Below are 18,078 nucleotides of genomic sequence, written 5' to 3'. Positions count from 1 at the left end.
AATTTTGCATATATATGACAGCACATATTTATCTAAGATCACATCAGGAGTCTTTTTTTTCTGTAAAAATTGCACGGGGCGCCCCCATTTAACCTATACTTTTTTAAAAAAAACTTTTAATTTGTACCCACTTTTTAAATAACTTTAGCCCCTTTCTTCTCCTCCTTCTCCTCCTTCTTTTTCTTCTTCTTCTTCTTCTTCTTTCTTCTGCTGCTGTTGGTGCTGCTATGTAACTTCAGTTCATGGGATGATTGCCATAAATATGTTTATCAGATTATTTAAAAATAAATTATAAATAATTACGAATAAACTAAATAACTAGCTGTAACTATATTAGATGAGTAGATTCTTGGTGTTTTTTTTTTCTTTGGGATCTTGGTCATCTGTATTTTGACCCTTGAATTATCATTTCTTTTTTTCTTCTTTCAAAGTTATGTAATAGTAAATTTAGACTACGTTACTTGTTGATGTAACCAATTAGTTCAGAGGCATGTTATTACAGTTGCAAGATTTTTGTTGAAATTGGTGACTTTACTGATCAGTTAATGATGATGAGTTATTAGATTTGTGCATACTCTCGTTTTCTTTTCTTGTTGCATAATTACAAACAATATACAAATGACCAAGATCCCAAACAAACATAAATAGTGTTGAAATTTTTACAAATGAACTAAATAAATTCAGCTCTAGAACTGAAGTTCGCCAGTTACAAAACAAAAAGAGCTGAAGTTTTTGTAACTGGCGAACTTCAACTCTAGAGCTTAAGTTCGCAAGTTACAAAACAAAAACTTCAGCTCTAGAGCTAAAGTTCGTCAGTTACAAAACAGAAATTTTAGCACACTTGTTTCAACACCCTTGCTACTTCAGGCTCGTCTACTAAAATGCTGAAATTTTGCGTGATTGTCTTTGCTACTTCAGCTCTGTATGCTGAAGTTATTAGAAAAAATGGGTACGCTTGCAATCTTTTTGCAAAGCGAATACAAATTAAAACGTGACACAAAAAACAGGTATAGATGCAAATACTCATTTTTTCTTTCTTAAATTCTACGTTTAATCAAATGGCGCAACTTAATTTCCTTGTTTCTCTCTCTTCTTCTTTTTTTTTTAACCTCTCTTTTTTTTTTCACTTTCGTGTTTGCGGGTACGGATACCGTGTACCATCATGATATTGTCGGAGCTTGAAATGCTAGATGCCTTCGCTGCATGATAGCTGCCGTTAATTTTCCTCCTTTTTTTCCCTCTTTTCAAGGAACATAATACTAGTACCATTTTGAATTAATAGTATGTTTGGCCAAGTTTCTCAAGACAAAAAAAGTGCTTTTTCCCCCAAAAGCACTTTTTCCCCCTAATTTGAGGTGTTTGGCCAAGCTTATTTGGGAAAAAAAGTGCTTTTGGGAAGAAGCAGAAGCAGTTTCAGAGAAGCAGAAAAAAGTAGCTTCTTTCCAAAAGCAGAAGCAGAAGCAGTTTTGGCTTTTCTTCTTACCTAAAATACCCTTAACAAAATATAGTATATACCAAAATAACCCTTAAACCTAATACTTAGGATATTAATTTATAAATATTTCTTCTTATTTTTAGGAAACTTTCTAATATATAGTGTCTTTAGGGGTGAATGCTTTTATATTTGTTGAAAGAATTTTAATATATTTAACTTATATTAAAAGAATTAAGTACTTTTTAATTTTATTTTCATATTTTACTTAAATAAAATGATTTTTTTAAATTATTGCATGTAATAACAAAATTTTGATATTATTTATTTACTTATAATATTAATTATTAAGTAAATCTATTCATGTCCTTATTCGTAATTTAACACTTAAAAGCACTTTCTAAAAAGCTTGGCCAAACACAATTATTTCTCAAAAGTGTTTTTCAGACTGATTAGTCAAACACAAACTGATTCTCTCAAAAAGTACTTTTTTCAAAAGCACTTCTCAAAATAAGCTGATTTCTCCAGCTTGGCCAAACAGGCTATAAGACTAGCTTGATTTGTTGTGTAAACAAATAATTTCAGCATAAAATGCTACTATATTTCTAATAAGGCGAAATATAAAAACAACCCCTATAAGTTGTCCACAGCGATCATTTGAACACCTTAACTTGTTATGTGACCAGATAGACACCTCTACTTGGTAAAAGTATATTCTCTTAAACCTCTTACGCTGACATGGCAAAATTTGTGTGTTACACTTACATCTAAGCGCGTGAAGATCTTTAAAATTAGGCTTTATCTTGGGGGGGGGGGGGGGATAAAAACACAACAACTGAATTGGGGGTTTGGATTTCCATTCAACCTCTGCAAGATGTGATTTTTAGTAGTCATTCAATAACTTCCCGATCGACGAGTCTATCATCGGCAGCAAGAACATGAACTTTAACAGAATCAAAAGACGGGCACAAATTATCAAACTCCTCCATCTTCTCCGCCCTCCACCGTCGCGAAAATATTTCATTCCTCGCCATGACTAAAATATACTTCGGAATAAGTGAAAAACAAAATTTTCTAGGGAGAAGAAGTGAGAAAACAGGGTTGTTTGTTCATATTATACAAAAGGGGTGTTGGAATGTTAGTAAAATGTCTTCTTCTAATTTTCGCTCAATTTCATGGGTGAAAATGCCGAAAATCATTGACCACCACTCAATTTCATTCAATTTTATATGGGTTTTTGTCATTCAATTTCTTGGAAAGTGCTAGAAAATCAGTGTGAGGGGTTATTCATGGGGAAGGGGTGGGGCTAGAGGGGGAGTGAGAAGGAAGAAGATGAAAAGAGAGGGGGGGGAGGTTGGTTAATTAATAAAAAGATTTTTTTAAGAAAGAATTATAAGAAAATACATGTGACTTCACACCATAACAAAAATTGGCTCATGTTTTTATAGTTTTACCCCCACTTAGCTCACATTGTACATATTTTGAAAGCACTTGCAAATTCAAAACATGTGTTCTTACAACCATTGCTTCTCATAACCATTGCTTGCACTCTCTTCTTCTCACATCTTCTACATATGCTTCAAGGGACTGTGTATTTTCTTCTTCTCCTCTTGTGTCACCTGCTTGTAATGTAAGAAAATTGAAGAGTAGAAGTCCACCATTGAAAACCATTCAAAGCTTTGCTTTTGAAAATGATTTTTTGTTGAATTTGTTAGTTATTTGGATTGGGTATTGTTCCAATTGATTGAAAATATCAAAAGAAGTTCAAAATTTTAAATTTGAAGTGATTTGGAGTAGATTTGAGCAAGATTTGAGTTAAATTTCAGAAAAAGACGCAAGGAAGAAGACAAAGTCAGTTTTTTGCATAATTATGTATAATCTTGTATAATAGTGTATATGAGGGTACAAACACACGTTATACACTATTATACACCTTTATACAAGCGTCTGTAGACGAGCTTCTTCCACTATTTCAATTGTAATTATTATTCAAAACCAGTCCAAATCTCCATTAAATGACTTCAAATTTTATATACAACCTCCTTATACTATTTTTAACGAGTCTAAATAACACCCACTCCAAATTTCTCACAAAATTAAATTCGGAATTTAAACCCACATATTTAAGCTTGTTAAAAATCTAATTTTCACCACCAAAATGAATTTGGTTTGTTGAATTAATATTTGAGTCATAGTTACTGATTCGAAAATTAATTTAAAAGCTTGATGAATCTTTTTTAAAAATTAAACAGTAATTTTTAGAACCTATTTGAGTTAGATGTTGAATCTTAACCTATTTTTTTGGGCTAATTGGTTGTAAATTAAAATATGGGCAATAAAATTAAAAAGTATGGAGCTCAATTGTTCTAATGTGAAATTTTTCCTTTTTTAATGTATTTAGTTTATATTTATCAAAAAATTTATTATAAATTACACATGTCATTCTTTAATTGGTTCATTTGACATATCACTGGTGAGTGCAACTCACACATATAGTCTGCCAGACTCGGGTGTTCACGAGATACATTTAATAGCTACTTGAAATGTTGAAATGAAAAAGGGATTAGTTAAGGTGTTCAAATGGCCGTTGTTGACAACTTGGAGGAGTTGTTTATGTATTTCGTCTTCTAATAAGATGTTCGGTTGTTCCTATGAAATTCTTTATTGTTAATAAATATACCAATCGAGGGTTTGGTTTATTATAAATTTTCTTTTTCTTGGTCTACTGTAAAGTTGGTTTTACTACAAATACATACATTATTTATGTAAAATTTATGATTTTGTATGTGATAAAATAAAAGGCACTAATTCAAAAATACTAAGATAAGTTACTTCTTGATTTGATATTGCAATCTCTGCTTAAAAGTTCATCTATTATTATTGATCATCATACATAATCAACACATTCTTCATTTGTTGGTGTTCCTTTCAAGTTTTGTACATTTTGTATATTTTACTGGCTTCAATTAATTCTGATTCGTATATGTACAGAGCTTTAATAAGGGGAACTACTCTGTATCAGAGATTTTTTTATTTTTAGACCTCAAACTTGAGATCTCTAATTTTAATTATTTATTTATTTATTTCACCAAATTTCTTGATGGTTATGTTACTCGAACTTGATATCAAGCAAAAAGACTAATCGTATTACTCAATTGCATAACGCAATCCCAGTCTTGCTAGTAGTTTAATGAGATCCTTCTTAATACATGATTTTACAAATTATCAATATGGCCATTATTTGGTTTGACCATGCACTAAATTCTTTTTGAATAGTTTAGCAATTAAAAAACTGTATGGCCCAATAGATTCCTTCCTACGTGATTTCTGGCTTCACTTGTCATTTATGTACCATGAAAAATGTATTAAACGTCAACAATTGGCTAAGTGGACCATCTCATCTTTGCCCAAACATGGACGATGTAGACAAAAAATATAAGCTGAGTTGACAGTAGAAGCATCATCCTCTTTATTGTTTTCTTTTTCTTTCTTTTCTTATCCTTTTTTGTTTATTTTTCTTTACCATAGTAGTGGTACTAGTAGTGGTTGCCCGTGCTTCTCACGGGCCCAACAGTAAAATTGAGGTGTGCTTCGAAAAATAAAAATTTGCTGGATTATTAGAATAAGCAAACAATTGTACTGAATAAATTTTTTTAACATCATATACATCTGCAAAAGCCCTTGAAAGGAACTCAGAAATGCTATTGAGTTTTATATTTTAAATAGATAAACAAAAGGATTGCAAAGTAGTCCTCAGATGTTACATTGTCCGGTTGAGCACGCCAAGATTTTCCCTTCTTTCTCAATTCTATTAGTCAAACATCAAACAATTAAATTCTATTAGTAGGCAACCAAAAGGCTATACTACAACATGAAAAAGAATTTCTACTACAAAAACAGAAAGTGAACAACAAACTAGACTGAAGTGCAATATTCTTATCAGCTGCAAGCAATGGTACTCTATGTGTATTATGAATCTATAAAGGGCATGTATCAAATATTTATTGATCATAAATTATGCCTTAATTGTTGGTCCAAGTTCTCATTTTTATCAATCTCGAAAACTGATGTAGCCTAAGCAATTACAACCTTTATAACAATTATGTGTGAACTATGAATTTATCAGTCCAACTATCTGTAACTCAACCTAATGAAAGAGAATCCTTTACCAAGTTATTCGCCTTTTTCACTATACAAAACTATAACACTTAAATATACTATTTTGGATCCAAAGTTTTTAGCGCATTTGAGAATTCTTCAATTTAATGTAATTTGGTTCCCAGAATGCATGTGTAAAACTCCTTAAGAATCTTGTTTTCCATTGTATAAAGATATATCAAAATAATGAGGTAACAAACTGCATAGGCAAAAGTGAAAATGAAAGAAAGAACGAAAAATTCAAACATTAGAGGAAAAAGAAGAAGCTGTAACACATGAATAACACAAAAATCTGATCAAAGCTAAAGGCACACATAACTTTACCAATCTGAAAGTTGCAGTAACGTGAGAAGTGATACATTGATAGAAAGTAGTACTTAAAGAGTTACAGTTCACATAAACTTTATGCATACTTCTTTCTTTCACTTCACAATTTTTTTGTTTGCTCATGGAAGTAAGGCATTTCACATGTAACATCTTCCTTTGACTTTTTCAATTGTTATACTAACAATTATGGCCTGGCAAGTATGCACGGCAAAAGTTGTTTGATATATCTGTAAAGATAAAGAAAGGACCTTAACTTCGCTATGCCAGACTAACACATTTCTTATAAAATCAAAATAGAATGTTAGCTAAACAAATTTTCTCCAACAATAAGAAGCATGTAAGTGAATATTGAAGTACATCAATAAAGAGAGGGGAACTGTGACAAAGTCTCTATTTGCTTTACAATATGGAGTCAATAATCAAACCAGTCTCAAGTTTCCCAATACTATAGCAAAATGTTTAATCTAGTTTATATGATTTAAACACCGAAATAACTTTTAAAACTTATCACTCAAATCTTTTGATAACCTGGAAAATTCACTATTTTTGAGCTTGACATCTCAGCCCGCCTCTCTACCACTTCCACTTGAATGTATACTATTGTTATTAAATTCGGATCTCAACCCCAAAGCTTTCTACCCGATTTATACATCATGGAAGTGTATTATTTGAATATTGATGGTGTTTCCTTTTTTATCCAACTCTTTTAATTGGTAGATGGGACAAAAATAATTACTTTCTCTCGGATACATTTCTGCATATCTACCGCGATGTCACAAATTTCGATGAACAATTCAATGTTCCTCACTCTTTTAAGGTCTGCGCAGCAAATCTATAGTATCCTCGTTTCCGGATACAAATGTTGCAAGTATTGCAAGTTGTTTACAGTTTTACAAAATTAATATCTGTAAGTTGATATAAATCCTAAAAACAATGTGGTATATTTAATTATCTTTTTAACACAAATAAAGTTAGGTAAATAGTATACATATTCTAATGGAAATGCAGATGGCAACAAATGACATATATGTAAATCATATGATACAACTAATAAGAATTTAATAATGTAGCATTTGAGTTGTTAAATAATAGATCAGAATGTTGTGGAGAATATGTTGAAAAAGAAATAAAATATAGTTAGTGGTTTCACTTATATGATCAAATACTTTGAATTTGCACAATGCAGTAGTACTAAAAGTCATTTATATGAACCTGATGTTGCACAAAGATACGTAAGCCAGAATACATAACGCTTATACAGAGGAAACAGCTAAATTCATGGAGAAATCTTACTACATGTCAATGTGCGCTAATAAACTTATAGCTATAACTATCAAAAGTAATCTCTAATACCAGACGCTTTTAAGATTATTTTGCAGAGGTTTTAATTTCAGCTTCTCATATTTCTGTAAGAAATTATATTTAAAAAGAAAGAAAAACAAAAATCTAACAGAAGGCAAGCAAATGAGAAAAAGTTTAAGAAAATCAGTGGCTTTGACATATTATCAAACACTCCCGGTGCATAAGTGTGCAAATCTGATACAATTAACGCCATGAGTGTGAAAATCAAGCGAAAATTCCAAAAGAACAGAGGAAGTATCAGATACCCATTAAAATCTCATTAACAATAAAAAGGTGCATTTAAATAGAAATAAGATCATAGGAAAACTTACCAGTAAAGACAGACATGCAATATATGTCTTGTTTAGCTATCTTGTGCCATTGTTTAAGGAAGGACAAAAAATGGAAGCAAAAGGAAATTTACAGAGCAATAACGCACTGAAGAACCAAGAAAGAATTAGAAACATCGAAATGAAATGGAATAGAAGACAGGTGTCGCAGAGGAAAAAAAAGGCTAACATGTGTCAGTGACATGAGGAAAACCTAAAAGACAGTAATTAAAAAGCAAAGTACCAGAAAATCCATGACAGACATTCATAATTACTAAGTTGCCCTGTTCGTGCACCCCTGTTAGTACACCCCAACTCCCATTTCTAAATAATAGTAAAAATATGCGTCCTTACCATAGTAACAATTTTGAAAGAGGAAAAAACTAGATAAATTACTTACTCCTTTTGGAATTTTCGCTTGATTAGTATATACTACAACAACAACAACTTAGTACAACCCAGGATCTGAGAAAGGTAGTGATAACCCCCGGCATACTTCCCTCCAAGAACTTCCCACATTACTCTTGGGGAGACTCGAACTCACAACCTCTTGGTTGGAAGTGGATGTTGCTTACCATCAGAGCAACCCCTCTTGGCTTGATTAGTATATGAGGAGCCAAATTATTTTACTTACTCATTTTGGCTTGAGCGAGCAAGTATTATATATATATATATATATATATATATATATATATATATATATATATATATTAGTGCGCCTTGATACATTTTTGGCTATGCCCAGCCTCTAGGCTACCCCAGAAAATACCTTTTGGTATGCTAGCATTTTAAGTCGGGGCTAATTCTCATCTTCATAGTTAAAAAAAAAAAAAATAGAATATGGTTTCCAACTAAAGGAATGAGAGACACATATGCCAAAAGAGTAGTCCGATCCTGTAAAATACTCTAAAATTTATGAGATACCATTAATTTAGTTTGAGATCTTTAGCAAAATGAAATTTGTTGAAGTCATATAAAGGGACCAATAGTTCATCAAGTAGCAAATTTGGTCTATGAAATTTGCCCCAAATTCAAATGCCCCTAAAAATTTGGTTCAAACAAAACAGAAACAAGAAGAGGATGAAGTGGAAGGGTGAATATACAAAGGTTTTCATTAAACGAATTATTAGAAGAAAAAAAAATAAGAAAATTATTTGTTACTTACTAATCTAATGAAATATTTTTTCATATTGCAAGTAAACGTCAGGAGAGTTCATAAACTTTTATGTGGAAACCAGTTTTGTGCCATCGATTAAATTTGTACATTTTTAGTAACTTTTCTTCTTCTTCATTGCTGCTTTCTTCTTCCTTACGTTTAGAGTTTCTTCTTCTTCTTCGTTGCAAAATGGATTTGTTAAATTTGTTGTTGTTTTAACAAATTATTCTTTATGATATTTGAAAGTTATTTTTCAAATTTGAACTCATTAATTTGGAGTAGATTTAGGTGTTGAATCCTGTGTTAGATTGTTGAAATTTGAATAACAAGTTTATGTTTTAGAGTTTCAGATTTTGAATCTGAAGTTGTATAAAAAAACTGAACTACTTAAGAGTTTCAGATTTTGAATCTGAAGTTGTATAAAAAAACTGAACTACTTAAGATTTCAGATTTTGAATCTGAAGTTGTTTGAAATTGTATTGAAAAATTGAACTACTTAAGATTTGAATTTCTGAAATTGCAATTGAAAGATAGAAGAAATTCATATTCGAAATTTGAAGTTGCTTTGAAGAACTTGAACTACTTAAGATTAGAATTTCAGAAGTTGCAGTTGAAACTTGAAAGATAGGAGAACTTCAGATTTGATTTCTTAAGTTGCATTGAAGAGATTGAATTATTTCAGATCCGAGTGGGTAGACTTTGTAAAATTTTGTGCAATGCGGGTATAAATTCAATGGTGACCCATGTTAGTAAACTGCATTTGTAAAATAATTCTGGAGAAAATAAAATAACTTAAACAAAAATAGAAACGAAATAGAAGTTAATCTGAGCCCACTGAATCCACAGTATTTCCTTAAGGAATTTAATCCCCTCCTAGTACCCAAGGTTATGGAACACAAAGGTCGGTAGCAAATCACACTTACTGTTGATTTCTTTGAAGTTAAAAGTATGCAGAAGAAAGGAGGAGAACTTAGAAAATCGTATGGAAATTCTGAGAGAATGGACTTGTATTTATAGCCAATGTTGGGCTGAAAACTGAAGAGGTGCAGCTCTTCAGAATGGATGTTTATGCAAAATGCCTATAGCATAAATGCCATAACATAAATGGTTAATTTATGCAATAATAAACCCGGAATTGAAGAAGGAAATTTAATTTTCTGTTACACAACTGAAAAACTGAAAAAAGTTTCGTTGGATTTTAATATTAGTATTAATATTTTGTTATTAAAATGAATATTTAATAACATTTCTATTAATATTTATTATTAACAAATAAATTTGGTCCAAAAAATTAATCAATCAATCATTTCACCAAATCCAAATCCGAAGTCGAAGTCGAAGCAGAGCGAGCGATGACGACGTGATGCTTGCCTTCTTCTCAACTCTTTAAGAGCTAGAAGAAGAGCAATTGCTTATATACCCATCAAAAACCTCTTCCTCTTCCAATATGGGACAATGTCCCTTTTTCAAAGAGGGAATCTCAAATGAAACTCAAATATTTTATTTTCCCTCCATTTCCCATTCACTCTCTTTTAAGCATTGATATACTTAAAAAAAATCCAACAATCCCCCACATGAATGGGGAATGGCTATATTACGGAAATATGCATGAAAACTGTGTGATTCGCAAGCAAGGATTAATTGCATCTGGATAAGTAGGTTTCCCTTTGAACTTTCCGTAGTAAACTTATGTCGGATATACTCGGTCAATCGGTAGATTTGATATCTTTGAACCATAGAAATTTTGTGCATACCTAGACAACCATAAGTCACATAACCAACCCTTAACCGTTTTTGGTTCTCATTGTTGTGTTCGTTTCAGCCATGAACACCGCCTGGTTTCATAAGTGCATAGAGAATTGACCTTACAAAGTTCTCCTTGAAGCGGCTAAAACTTCACACTTACATAGGTGATTCCTAAACGTGTCATCCCGTAGATACACTATTTGATATACCCCGTATCAAATTTAGAAATCATTAAAAAACCTTAATGTTTTATCCTTGTACTGAACATTGTCTCATCACGAGAATGGACCAAAATTTTAGTTGACAATATTGAACCGTCATTAATGACTTTGTTTGATATCCTTAAACCTAGATCTTTGGATCTCCAGTCTTCTAGGTAGAGTTACCGCCACAATGACTTATTTTTCTCATTCCCCTTGATGATTTCTCAACTACTTCTCTAGTTAGGTCTTTTTGTAAGTGGATTCGACAAATTATTGCTTGACTTTATATAGTCAATCGTGATAATTCCTCTAGAGAGTAATTGCCTAACGGTTTAATGTCTCCATCGTATATGACGAGATTTATCGGTATACATAATGCTCTCAGCCCTTCCAATTGTAGCTTGACTATCGTAATGCATGCATATTGGTGCTAATGGTTTGGGCCAAAATAGAATGTCTTCCAAGAAATTCCAGAGACATTTAGCTTCTTCACCGACTTTATCTAAGGCTACGAAAGCCTCCATTGTAGAGCGGGCAATACAAGTTTGTTTGGATGATTTCCAAGATACCGCTCCTCCACCAATAGTGAATACATATCCACTTGTGGACTTCGAATCAGTTGAACCGGTAATCCAATTTACATCACAGTATCCCTCAATCACCGCAAGATATTTACTGTAGTGCAAAACAAAGCCCTGTGTATGTTCTAAATATCCTAAAACTCGTTTCATTACCATCCAATGAGATTGACCTGGATTGCTCGTGTATCGACTCAATTTACTTATAACACAAGCTATATCTGATCGTGTACAATTTATGATGTACATTAAGCATCCCAACACACGAGCATAATCCAATTGTGATATGCTTTTGCCTTTATTCTTTCTAATGCAAGATTCACGTCAATTGGAGTCTTTGCAACTTTAAACCCTAAGTACTTGAATTTTCAAGTATTGTCTTAATAAAATGAGATTGTGACAATGCCAGACCTTGAGGAGCCTTATGGATCTTAATTCCCAAAATTAAATCAGTAACTCCCAAGTCCTTCATGTCAAACTTGCTAGTTAGCATACGCTTAGTAGCATTTATGTTAGCAATGTCATTACTCATTATCAGCATATCATCCACATAGAAGCAAACAATGACTATGTAATTTGGAACATTTTTAATGTACACACATTTATCACATTCATTTATATTAAAACCATTTGACAATATTGTTTGGTCAAATTTCGCATGCCATTGTTTGGGTGCTTGTTTTAGTACATACAGAGACTTAACAAGTCTACATACTTTCTTTTCTTTACCTGGAACCACAAATCATTCAGGTTGTTCCATGTAGATTTCTTCCTCCAAATCTCCATTCAATAAGGTCGTCTTAACGTCCATTTGATGAATCTCAAGACCATACACCGCATCTAATGCTACTAACATCCGTATGAACGTAATTCTTGTAACTGGAGAGTATGTATCAAAATAGTCAAGACCTTCTCGTTGTCTATACTATCACACCTCCTTTTTCCGTCCCCGCGAGGGGTGAAGGAATTTTTTCCAATTAAAGGACAATCGAAACGGGATTTGTTTGTTTATTTCAGAGTCGCCACTTGGGAGATTTAGGGTGTCCCAAGTCACCAATTTTAATCCCGAATCGAGGAAAAGAATGACTCTGTATTACAGTCCGCGAACCAGAAATCCGGATAAGGAATTCTGTTAACCCGGGAGAAGGTGTTAGGCATTCCCGAGTTCCGTGGTTCTAGCACGGTCGCTCAACTGTCATATTCGGCTTGTTTATCTGATTTTATACAATTATGCGCTCATGTGCAAGTTTTAACTCTTTACCGCTTTTATCATTATATTTTTAAAAGAATGTGAACATCGTTTAAAAACATGTCTTTGGATTGCGTCACATGAAATGCACCCGCAATCCGGAACACATTTTTATTCAATGTTTTGGGATTTGGATTTGGGTCGCATGAAATGCACACCCGAGTTTAAGAAGGTAAGATTATTAAAATACGCACCTAAAGCGATTAGCGTATTATTATTTCTGGGTAAGGCCGTGGAATTTTGCTAAACGACCGATCCCGAGTTCTAAGTAATTAACACATACATTTTGTGAGGGCCCCGCAATCTGTGCGTTTTATTTGGCGAGGCTCGTCTCATTTTATTTAAAAGGATAAACCTATAGTGACTACATTTTTTCTATTAAGTTCGTTTTCTAAAATAAATGAAGAAAAGGTCCTACTTTATTTACATACTTTCGAGTTATTATAGTCAAGTTTCGAAAATGAGTCGTTTAAAGAGTTTACATGGACAACGGATATAATGTTCTATATACAGACAGTAAAAGAAAGAAAAGACTACATTAAACTACAACTTCAAATCTTTCTCATTTTTGCATTCATGCTTCGAGTGGCTTACAAGATGAACCAGTGTATCAGTTTGTGTACCTGGTATTTGGAAAGCAAGGAAAGAAGATGAAGATCAGTAGAAGCAGTAGTAGTGTAAATACACAGCAACAACAGCAACCCAACAACAACAAATTCGAACCAGATTCAAGGCCCGGAAAACGTTGAAGAAAAACCGAACAACTCAATAGAACAAACCCAAAAGTTTGTAAACAAACTAAACAGCAACAACCCACGCTTTTATTAAAACCCGAAACTAAACTCGTTTCTCACTTTGTTTTTGTTTTCTCTTTTTAAACTCTATCACACTCTCTTCAGATTTTCAGAATGTATTCCTCTCTCTCTAAGTAAGTCTTTCAAGTTCAAGTATAATATTCAAGTCTTTTTCCCTTTTTAAGTTCTCCTCTCAAGTCTTAAAGCCCCCCCTAAAATGTGTCAAATGACTCTATTTATAACAAGACTCTTGTCTTGAATCCCCAACCCGAAATATTTCCTCCAATTGCATGCTTTGTCCCCACTAATTAATGTCTTCTTTATTTTTTAATCCTTGTACCCCATGCTTACATAAATAATTACATTATTCTCACCCCACTACATTATGTCTTGTCCCCCATTATATTAAACAATTATATCAACCCCACCCATTGCATCTTGTCCCCATGCTTAACATAAACAATTACATTATTAACCCCCACTACATTATGTCTTGTCCCCCATTATATTAAACAATTGTTCAAATGTTCAATTCCAAAAATGCCCCTCCTACCTTACTGAAATTATCATTTTACCCCTGAACGTACTACAATTTACCAAACTACCCCCATCAGCTATAACCAATCACCTAATCAATCTCAACCAAAATACAGCAAATATGACCAATTTCTAAACAAATTTCAACAACAAATCTCATGAACACATATTGAATCATACATCTTCAAATTAATGGGAATAAGTTAACCATATTTGGAACCAATCCTGGTTAACTTAGACCAAAAATGAATGAGCAAAGAGACAACAATATCAGCAAAAAACATGATTCAAACTAAATCAACAAGTCAAAAACCAAAACCCAAACTCACATTAAATCACTGGGGTTACAAACGAACTTCAAACAAAGATGAACATGAATCAAATCTATTTTAAACAACAAACATGGCGGATTCAAATGATTTAACCAACATTAACAATTTCTGAAAAAATACATAACAACACATGAAACAAACTGACGAAATAATTAATTAAACTTCAATTTGAATCTAACGACATTAAACTAACAATTTCACATGAACAAACTGAAAAATTAACAAAACAATGAACACGAACAAAACAAAAACCAAACATTTACCGATTTTAGATTCGAGAATATCAAAAAACAAAATACGGAAAAAAGTGAAACTCAAAACCCACTAACCGTATCGAAACAACGAAGAACTTGAATGAGAACAAATCTGTCCGGAAACAATTATCGCACCAAGACTGCCAACGACCTAACGGATCTTGAATTCAACGACAAACTCACCTTCCTTTTAACCTTGACGAACTCAAAACAACACACAACGACCTTGACGGATTGAAACTGAAGATCGTCGAGCAGCAGTTGTTTGTGGTTGAGTAGTGGACACCATGGATGTTGAACGAAGCTGGACGAAGCAGCAGCATCGAGCAACAACAACACGGACGAGACCAAGGCAGCAACAACGTGACGGAGCAGCAGAGGGCAGCAGTGGCGTGAACTGGCATCATGGTCGTCGAGCAGCAGCAACCATGGTGAACTGCCTGAAGCTGCGACTGGAAAGGAAGAAGCAACATCGATGGTGGACGCAGTAGTTGTTGTTGTTGAGTCGCCGAGCTGGAGGTCGTTTGGGACGTGAATGCTTGGGTTTTGCTGGAGGTCACGAGGCAGCTGGGGAAGTGAATGAGGCAGTCATGGGGTTTCGTCTGAAGTTAGGGCTTGGAGGAGTAGAAGAAGAAGAAAACGCAGCAAAGGGGGTGGTCGTTTGGAGCTGGTTCGAAGATGAAAGGAGAGGGCAACCATGAACGAGCTTCGAGCTCGACATGGAGAAAACGAGCTTCGTGGGGGTGAGGCGATGAAGAAGACGCAGCAGTGGCAGCAGGGTCATTTGGTGTGGCTATGGAGGTTAGATGATGGGGGAAAGGGCAACAACCATGGCTACTTGGAGTTTTTTTGGGGTCTTTGGGATGGTGAAGGAGAAGAGAGAAAGAGAGGGGGCAGATGGGATTTTTAGGGTTTTTTCTTGTTTTTTTTTGTTTTTTGTCACATGTAAGATAGGGGGTGTTGGGTATTTGGGTTATAGACCGGGTCGACCCGGTTTGAAATGGACCGGGTCATGGGGAAGGTTGGGTATTTTTTGGGCTTGTAGCTTGAATTTGAAGTATAGCCCAATTCCGATTTTCTTTATATTTTTGCTCTCTTTTCTTCTTTTATTTTTTCTAAAACTAAATTCTAAAAATCCTTAAATTATTATTAAGTTATAAAAGCGCAAATTAACTCCCAATAACAATTAACGCATAATTAAGTAATAATTAAGCATAAAATTGTACATTTGGACGTTAAATGCTAAAAATGCAAAAAATGCCTATTTTTGTAATTTTCAATTTTTGTAAAACAAACTTAATTACTAACAATTGTAGAATTAATCCTACATGCAAAATGCGATTTAACAAATAAACATGCACAGACAAATACAAATAATTATCCAAAAATGTCACAAAATATCTCAAAATTGCACACCAAGGAAAATCATTTTATTTAGAATTTTTGGGAGTAATTCTTTCATAGGGCAAAAATCACGTGCTTACAGCTGCCCCTCTTTGCCCGACGACACGAAGGGTTTTCGTGCAAAGATAAAGTGAGCGATTTTTGTCCATCCGAGTACTCCGTGTTAAGCATTTTTTTTTAAAACGATTTAACCGAACCTTTGCTTCAAAGGTTTCCTACATATCCATGGCTAAAAGGGAATCAGGTTAATGTAGTTCGGGAAGTTTTGGTAGCTGAGACTACCGTGAGACTGCAATGTTACTGCTGTTGCATGCTATTACCACTGCTTACCGATCTCCTTGTTACACCGTGCTTAAAAGAAAACAAGAAGCTAGGCTAGACTACGGATCATAAGATCTCATCTATCTTCAACTTGTTCTTGTTGCCTTGCTTTCTTGTCGGCTTGTGTTTCTTCCGGTGCTTTTCTTCCGTGAATTTGGGGATGATACTGGCCTTTTGCCTTTCTGAATACCAGTTTTCATCATTTTGTTCGGTCCGCTGGGGATATGGCTTCCTTCATTAGGCTTTTCGGCGGTTCCTCTGGGGATACGACTTTCTTCATCAGATTTGTTATGCTGGGCATAATTTAATGTTCACAAGCCGCTTCTTTCAAGACGAGTCTTTTCTTCCTTTTGACTCATTTGCTTGAATTTGTGCTGGGACCTCTTGTTGCAACCTTCGCTTTCCGGTGCTGGGGATTTTTATTGTTTCCTGCTGGGGATTCCTGTTGTAACCTTCTGCCTTCTGGTGGGTGACTGATTTCAAGATCTGAAGTATAAGACTGAAAAGTATTCCTCTCGTTATGTAGGTGGGTGCCTGACATGAAATGTAAAGACTGAAAAGTATTCCTCTCGTTATGTAGGTGGACGCCTGAGACATGAAATGTAAAGACTGAAAAGTATTCCTCTCGTTATACAGGTGGGCGCCTGACTTCAACAACTTTGAAAATAAAATTTCATTCCTTTATTTATGTTGGCGAGATTTCAACAACTTTTTTTAAAAAATAAAACGCCTTTCCTCTCTTCAGGCGGGCTCCTGACTTGAATGACAACTTTGAAAAATAAAACGCCTTTCCTCTCTTCAGGCGGGCTCCTGACTTCAACAACTTTGAAAATAAAATGTCATTCTTTTCTTTAGGTTGGCGAGATTTCAACAACTTTTACAAATAAAACGCCTTTCCTCTCTTCAGGCGGGCTCCTGACTTCAACAACTTTGAAAATAAAATGTCATTCCTTTCTTTAGGCTGGCGAGATTTCAACAACTTTTTAAAAATAAAACGCCTTTCCTCTCTTCAGGCGGGCTCCTGACTTCAACAACTTTGAAAAATAAAATGTCTTTCCTCTCTTCAGGCGGGCTCCTGACTTCAACAACTTTGAAAATAAAATGCCATTCCTTTCTTTAGGCTGGCGATATTTCAACAACTTTTAAAAATAAAACGCCTTTCCTCTCTTCAGGCGGGCTCCTGACTTCAACAACTTTGAAAAATAAAATGCCTTTCCTCTCTTCAGGCAGGCTCCTGACTTCAACAACTTTGAAAATAAAATGACATTCCTTTCTTTAGGCTGGCGAGATTTCAACAACTTTTAAAAATAAAACGCCTTTCCTCTCTTCAGGTTGGCGAGATTTCAACGACAACTTTTAAAAATAAAACGTCTTTCCTCTCTTCAGGCGGGCTCCTGACCTCAACAATAACTTTGAAAAATAAACGTCTTTCCTCTCTTCAGGCGGGCTCCTAACCTCAACAACAACTTTGAAAATAAAATCCTATTTGAGGGCGGATGAACCCAACATATCCTATTTGAGGGAGGATGAACCCAACATATCCTATTTGAGGGCGGATGAACCCAACTTATCCTATTTGAGGGCGGATGAACCCAAAATATCCTATTCGAGGGCGGATGAACCCAAAAATATCCTATTCGAGGGCGGATGAACCCAAAAATATCCTATTCGAGGGCGGATGAACCCAAAATATCCTATTTGAGGGCGGATGAACCCAACATATCCTATTTGAGGGCGGATGAACCCAAAATATCCTATTCGAGGGCGGATTAACCCAAAATATCCTATTCGAGGGCGGATGAACCCAAAATATCCTATTCGAGGGCGGATGAACCCAAAATATCCTATTCGAGGGCGGATGAACCCAAAATATCCTATTCGAGGGCGGATGAACCCAAAATATCCTATTCGAGGGCG

General features: G+C 34.4%; 1 long non-coding RNA gene across 1 annotated transcript; it reads right to left on the bottom strand.

Annotated features, from left to right (window-relative positions):
* Positions 1 to 5,075: 5,075 nt before the first annotated feature.
* Positions 5,076 to 7,971, bottom strand: LOC142172978 (uncharacterized). Its single transcript, XR_012702311.1, has 2 exons — positions 7,591 to 7,971; positions 5,076 to 5,240 (listed from the first exon to the last, which is right to left on the bottom strand). It is a non-coding gene; the product is annotated as an uncharacterized LOC142172978 (long non-coding RNA).
* Positions 7,972 to 18,078: the final 10,107 nt, after the last annotated feature.

Source organism: Nicotiana tabacum, chromosome 18, assembly GCF_000715075.1.
Source record: "Nicotiana tabacum cultivar K326 chromosome 18, ASM71507v2, whole genome shotgun sequence".
NCBI classification, from domain to species: domain Eukaryota; kingdom Viridiplantae; phylum Streptophyta; class Magnoliopsida; order Solanales; family Solanaceae; genus Nicotiana; species Nicotiana tabacum.
This window is presented reverse-complemented; position numbering and strand designations above follow the sequence as displayed.